Source organism: Ovis canadensis, chromosome 11 (assembly GCF_042477335.2).
Source record: "Ovis canadensis isolate MfBH-ARS-UI-01 breed Bighorn chromosome 11, ARS-UI_OviCan_v2, whole genome shotgun sequence".
NCBI classification, from domain to species: domain Eukaryota; kingdom Metazoa; phylum Chordata; class Mammalia; order Artiodactyla; family Bovidae; genus Ovis; species Ovis canadensis.
In genome coordinates, this window is record NC_091255.1 from 62,310,664 (window position 1) to 62,317,493 (window position 6,830).

Below are 6,830 nucleotides of genomic sequence, written 5' to 3' on the forward strand. Positions count from 1 at the left end.
GTTTATGTCCAGGGCCCCTTAAAAAAGGCAGCTCACGGCTCCCTGGCTGCGGTCCTCTCTGCTTGTTTCCCTGGCAACCGGAGGCAGGGAAAACAGAACCTGTCAGATGGAAAATGTCAGTTACAGCAGATCTGGGGAGAGGAAAGATGGGGTGGGGTGGAGGGAAGGAGAGGAGGGAGGAGAGGGGAAGGGGAGGACAAGCTGGCGGGGATTGTCAGGGTTCGTCCCAACGCCCACCCTGGGCTAGTGCCCTGGCTGGCCCAGGCGAGCTGGCCAGTGGGGAGCCTGGCTTCTTGAGGGAGGAGGCTGCCACCCAGAGTAGGGGGCCTGGAGCCTCTTGGAGGAGAGGGGAGGAGACTGCCAAGCAGGATTAGCAGGATGGTGCCCCGAGGCAGCCGTCCCTTGCTCAGCTGATTATCACATTGTTTCAGAGGTAATTTGGACGGCTTCAGGCGCAGAGCCCTGCCTGTTCTAGAAGCCCCTCCAGCCCCACTGTTTGAAGCTTGGGGCAGTAGAAGGAGGAGTTTGGGGGGGAAGAAAGAGATGTCAAATCTTGGCCATCCAAAGACTCCGGAACATGCTCCCCACTCCTGCTCTCTGTATTGATCCCCGTCCCTTGCTTTGTGTCAATTGATCAATGCCTCTTTAAAATGGTTAAGAGAGAGGTTCAGACGGAGGGTTAATACTCATCAAAATGGACCCCTCTCAAAATGAGAAGCAGAAACAAAAGAAGGAGGTTTGCTGAACAGTCTATTACGACGACAGGGAGAAGCAATCAGTGAGTGGAACTGGATGCCAGTGAGGTGCGTGGGTGACTTCTAAGAGTAGGGAGAACACGTGAGTGTGTCTGCATGTGCGTGTAACAGCATGTGTGTGCGTGCAGTGTGGGCGGTGGGCATGCGCTCTGCCATCTCCTGCTGTGGTCTTCAGAAATTGCTGGAGCCTCCCCAGGCTCCTGATTTCCTGGGAGAAACTCCACTGGCCTCCCTGGGTGAGTGGACCCTAGGCAGCTGGGGTTGACAGGCAGACGCCTTCACTGTGTGATTGTGTTGCTATTCAGATGGTGTTTATTTAAAAAAAAAAGAACACAACCTCGGAGGCGGAGGCAGGCTCAAAAGGAGGAGGAGCCACGATTGGGTCTATTTATCCAGAGAAGCAGCAGCCCCATTGCAGGGCTTCCAGGCTTGGGTTACCTGGGGGGAGTCTTGGGGGACGCTTCATCAGCGAGGCTGGATGTCAGAAGCATGGTCCTGCTTCACGGATCTACTAACCCCAGGCTCCTCTGATTCTTGGGTTGTTGGGGTCTGACAACTTGATTTCCAGCTTCCTGGTTGGAGTCAAGGGTAGAGGGGCACAGGGTTCAGCCCATAGAGCCTTGGTTTGAGCTATAGGAGGCTGAGGCAGGGACCAGGCTCTCTGGCCCAGGAATGTCCCTGGCTGGGTGCACATTCAAGGGGCAGAATAGGGACACCCGAAAATTAACTATGCCTCTCTGGTATGCATCCTTGCAAAGAAAACAAACAACGCTTCCAAACTTAAGACAAAAAAAAAGCAACAAGGCAACAACAGCAAATCCCAACACAATGACACCCAGACTTCCAGGTTCTGGCGTTTGCTCTCTAGGTAAACCCTCCCAGCAGAGGCTCACGGAAACCAGCGCTTTTATTCCAGCGCCGGCTCTCCGCCTGTGTTTCTGGGTGGAGACCCTGCCCCTTTCTCCCATCTCGGGGGGCCTCACCAAGGACTCCCACAGTGGGGCACGCCATCTGTTCACTCTGCAGCTGAGCGGGAAACACAAGCTGGTGGCTCGAGCTTCTGGAGGTGACTGTCCTGTCCTCGCGGGTCCTGACTGTCTCAGAGAAAGCTGCCCTGCTGGCGGTGGCATAAATCACCACTCCACGTGCCTCCCTCATAGACCATATGGACCTTGCTGTCAGGCTGGGACAGACTTAAATGATGACATTTTTCATCTTGATTGACAATTACCTTCCCCTGGAAGTTGGGGAACAGTCTGGCTACAATTACATCTTGTACAATAAAATGAGGGAAATAAAAAAGAGGGTCATTATTTTATGAAGATGGTCTCTGACAGTTAGCTAAGGAGGTAATCTTTATTCCCGCTGCTCTCATGCTTTATTATTTTATTAAGAGTTAACTCTTGATTATCCACATGTGAGCCAAAGAGATGACTTTATCCCTACAGCTGTTAGGCCTTACTATTTTATTATTATTGGTTTGGGTTTGTCCCCAGGCTCCATTATGGGCATTAAGATAAAAAAAAAAGCCATGATTCCTCATGCTTCTCAAGCGCCCATTTTGAATTATGTGCAGTAACTGTTTATAAAGTCAATATCACTCCTCCCCTCTTGGGTGAGTGGCTTTTTTTTTTTTTTCCCCACAGTGGTAAAATATGCATTGCCTAAAAGCTCCCACTTAAACTATTTTAAATACATTTCAGTGGCATTTGGTACACTTGAAGTGCTGTGCGACCATCACCGCTATCTAGTTCCTAAACATTTTTATCACCGCAAAGGAACCCCCACAACACACAGTTATGTACAGCAGAAAGGGTAGGGTGTCCCTGGAGCAAGAGAACCAGACATGGCTTTCTTGACATCGTAAGAGAAGCCTTTTTGGTCTAAGCCGTTTTGTGATCTACGTTTGGCTATGATGTTTGCCCTTAAACTGGTCTCAGTTATCAGTGATCTTAGGGAAACTAACAGAATGCAGGAACGAAGGAAAAGCAGTCAGGAAACCATATGGGCGGGGTGGGTGGGGTGGGAGGGAGGCCCGAAAGAGAGGAGACACGCGTCTGCATAGAGCTGGTTCACGTTGGTGTACCGCAGAGACTAATACAATGTAAAGCAGCTGTCGTCCAGTCATTAAACTGTGTCCAGCGATTTGCAACCCCAAGGACTGCTCCTCGGTCCTCCACTATTTCCCGGAGTTTGCTCATATTCATGTCCATTGAGTCAGTGATGCTGTCCAACCATCTCATCCTCCGCTGCCCCCTTCTCCTTTTGCCTTCAATCGTTCCCACCATCAGGGTCTTTTCCAATGAGGGTTTTTTTTTTTTTTTTTTTCCCCTGAGGCTCTTTGCATCAGATGGCCAAAGTACTGGAGCTTCAGCTTCAACATGAGTCCTTCCAGGGAATAGTCAGAGTTGATTTCCTTTAGGACTAACTCCTTGATCTCCTTGCATTCCAAGGGGTTTTCAAGAGTCTTCTTTGGCACCACAATTAGAGAGCAGTCAGTCTTCAGCACAGTTATACTTCAATAAAACAAAACAAAATAATAGGTTGGAGGTAAAACAGAGTCCTAATTCCTCCTCAAGAATTTATCGATACATCACAATCTGATACGGTCTTTAAGCTCTGATGTGGTCTTTAAGACCCCTCCCCAGGTGGAGGATGAAATGATGATGCTGATCCTCCTGACTTTAATCAACGAAGCCTTGGACTCTGTCCACATTGCCCTGTGAATTCTCTGCTCAAGCCCCTTCATGTACAATCAGTCACACTTGCTTAAAAATTCCCCAGTTTTGCCTTTCAGGGAGGCACTGGGTAATACCCCCTGTAGTCTCCTTACTTGCTGCTAGTAATGAGAAATCCTTTCTCCTCCCAATCTTTGGCTTGATTGTGTCTTTTGGTTCGACATCCACCAAGAGGTGAACCCAGTTTTCAGGTAACAGTTCTGCCCCGTTCCTGTCTTTCTCCAGCCCCCGCAGCCTTCACTCTTTCTGTCGCTATAGATTCACCCTTTCTAGACCCTCCGTTTGAAGGGACCCATGCCCTTCAAATGTGGACAGCCTCCAGCATCGACAGTGGTTTGGTTTGTCGCCTTGAGAAACATCTTTCTGAGGCCAGATGGCAAATGAGTGGGCTTCCCCTCTGACTCTCCCCACACAGGTGGGTGGAGAGGGCGGTCAGGTACAGCAATGCTGGTGTGGAAGCAAAAATTGACTTTAGATAATCCACAAAGTGGATAATCAGCCAAGGAAAACTGAGAGGTGGTGATGCTCATTTATACCCGCTCTGATAGAGATACACACTGCAGGGGGCGGCGGGGCAGGGGGAGACTTAGCAGAGGGAGGGCTCAAACCGGGACAGAGCAAGAGGGATTCAGGTCCTCTGAGGGGACTTCAGTAGCCTCTGCCAGAATGGGGAGGCTGCCAGCCGGAGCTGACTGCTGGAACGGACGCGTCTCAGCCCCTCACTCACATGCCATCTTTCCTCCAAGAGGCGAGACTCATGGTCTAATGTCAAGAGCAGTATCCCTGGGCCCTGAATTAAAATGCTCTCATTCTTTAAAGGGGCTTCCCTGGTGGCACAGATGGTAAAGAATCTGCCTGCAATGCAGGAGACCCGGGTTTGATCCCTGTGTTGGGAAGATACCGTGGAACATGAAACAGCAACCTGCTCCAGTATTCTCGCCTGGAGAATCCCACAGACAGAGGAGACTGGCGGGTTATAGTCCATGGGGTCGCAAACAGTTGGACATGACTGAACAACTAACACTTTCAAGCTTTAAAGAGGGAATATTCTTTTAACAGGGCTCCTAGATTTCACACTCTTAGCAGGCTCCCCAGACTCCATTTTCCCATCAGATTTTCTTCCTGTGAAGACTCAGTTTACCACTGGCTCAGGACAAAAGTTACATAGCCAATAAAAGAGGATTCTAGCTCTGTCTGACTTTCCGTGTGTACTCAATTTGGGGGGGGGACAGGGTCTCAAAGGGAACTGGGGGAGGTGGGAAGAGGATGGGGTGGGGAACAACCCAGGGAGGAACAATCAAGGAATTGCTCAGCAGCACAAGTGGGGCTGCAGTCCCCCACAGCACCGTCTTCTTGTAGCATTCTCTTGCTATCAAGCTCGCAGGTGCTCATGGGTATTGACCAATTATCTCGAGCAAAAAGTAATGAAGATGAAATTTCTACGGCCATCTGCTCTGTCCTCCCACCTCCTAAGTCCATGGAGTTTGAAAGAGCCTTGAGCTCCTTACCTCTCAACCTTGGATCTTCTCATTGCTGTGCTGGCACTGTCCATAGAGGGACAGAGAAACTGGGTCCCCTGTGCACCTCCATCCTGGCCCTCCAGCTGACCTCCTCTGCTCAGGCTTGGTATAGGACCTGTCCCTGAGTCTGCCATCTTCACTCATCACCGTCAGCTCCTGCGTTGTCCAGCAGGCAAAGTGTGGAGTGCGTGTTGGGGGAGGGAGTGGGAATGGAAACCCACCCTGCCAGAATCCAGGTGGCACACACAGTCTGGGTCAGAGGTGAGTGGCGGATGAAACGCCAAAACACCTAGATGTTTTTGCAGAGTGCTCCCAGTTCATCCTCCCAATTTCTGCATGGCACATTACACTCAATGCATTTTATTATTTTTTTAATTTATAAGATTTTAAAAGTCTGGGCCATTTTAAACATCTTTATTGAATTTGTTACAAAATTGCTTCTGTGTCATGTTTTGGCTTTTTGGCCACAAGCCATGTGGGATCTTAACTTCCCCACCAGAGATCAAATCCGCATCCCCCTCGTTGGACGGTGAAGCCTTAACCACTGGACTGCCAGAAAGTCCTACACTCAATGCCTCTTGAAAACTAGGGAATGAAGGACTGAAGCTCATCTGGGTTCCTGCTCACTGACCCTCCAGGATATGCGAGGCTGCAGCAGTCCTGGCTATTTGCAGCTGGCCTTTCCTGGGTTGGAATACCTTTCCTCATTCCTTAGTGGCTTCCAGTTTGTTCCTGCTGGAGGGGAATACGATGCTCTGGATTGCAGGCTTGAATTCCTCCCCACACCCTTCCTGAGTTCTTTATATAAATACCCGCTTCATGGCCGTCACCTACTCCATCATAGAGATCCATCAAATGAACCAGCCGAGCCCATAAATTATTGCACAAACCATTCCAAACAATAAAGGCAATTTTACTTACTGAACCATTAAATTTACATACTTAAATTAGACCCAACCAGACGTCGCGTGGGGATGTCTTGGGGCCAGGCAAACAATGAGTTTCAGGAAGCGCTAGCTCGTGTTTCCCCACCTCTCACATGAAATTAATGGGGTGCTTCAATTTAATCATTATTACAATCACATCTTTATTTAGTTACTTAGCTGGGTTTGACCTGCTGCCTTGGGTAGCTCAGGACTCACCCTGGCGCCCTGGGCTGTCCTGACAGCGAGCAAGAGGGCAGCAGGAGGCCAGTGGGTGGCTGCCAGGCCCGCTCTGTCCCAGGGACACTGCCTTGGCAGATACTGTTTCTGCCCGCAGGATGTATTTGAGGATGCCTATGGTTCTCTCATATCTGGGAATCGGAGCCTACCCTGGGGAGACACATAAGGGGATCTCCCTTGACCCCCATATTGAATCTGACACTGAGTCTGGCCAATACATGTTTTAAGTATTTCTTGGCTCTCTACCTTTTTTCCATTCCTAATCCCTGTGTCTGAGTTCAGGCCCCAGACTTTGTGCCTTTGGCATTAATCCCACGTCATGGTCTGGTTGCCAGGGCAGCTTAATGAAAAATCTAAACCTGACCTCCTCTGCTCCAGCCGGGAAGGCTTTAGGCACAGCCCATTGCCCATGGCAGAAAGATGATTGATTCCTGGGTGTGGCATTCAAGGCTCCTCCTGCCCTTCCCTGCTGCCCCTTTGTTCTTTCAGTTTTGTTTCCGGTCAGTCCCTGCCTTGGCCTTTGTGGTTGTTTAGTTGCTAAGTTGTGTCTGACGCGTTGCGACTCCATGGACTGTAGCCTGCCAGGCTCCTCTGTCCATGGGGTTCTCCAGGCAAGAATACTGGAGTTGGTTGCCATTTCCTTCTCCAAGGGAT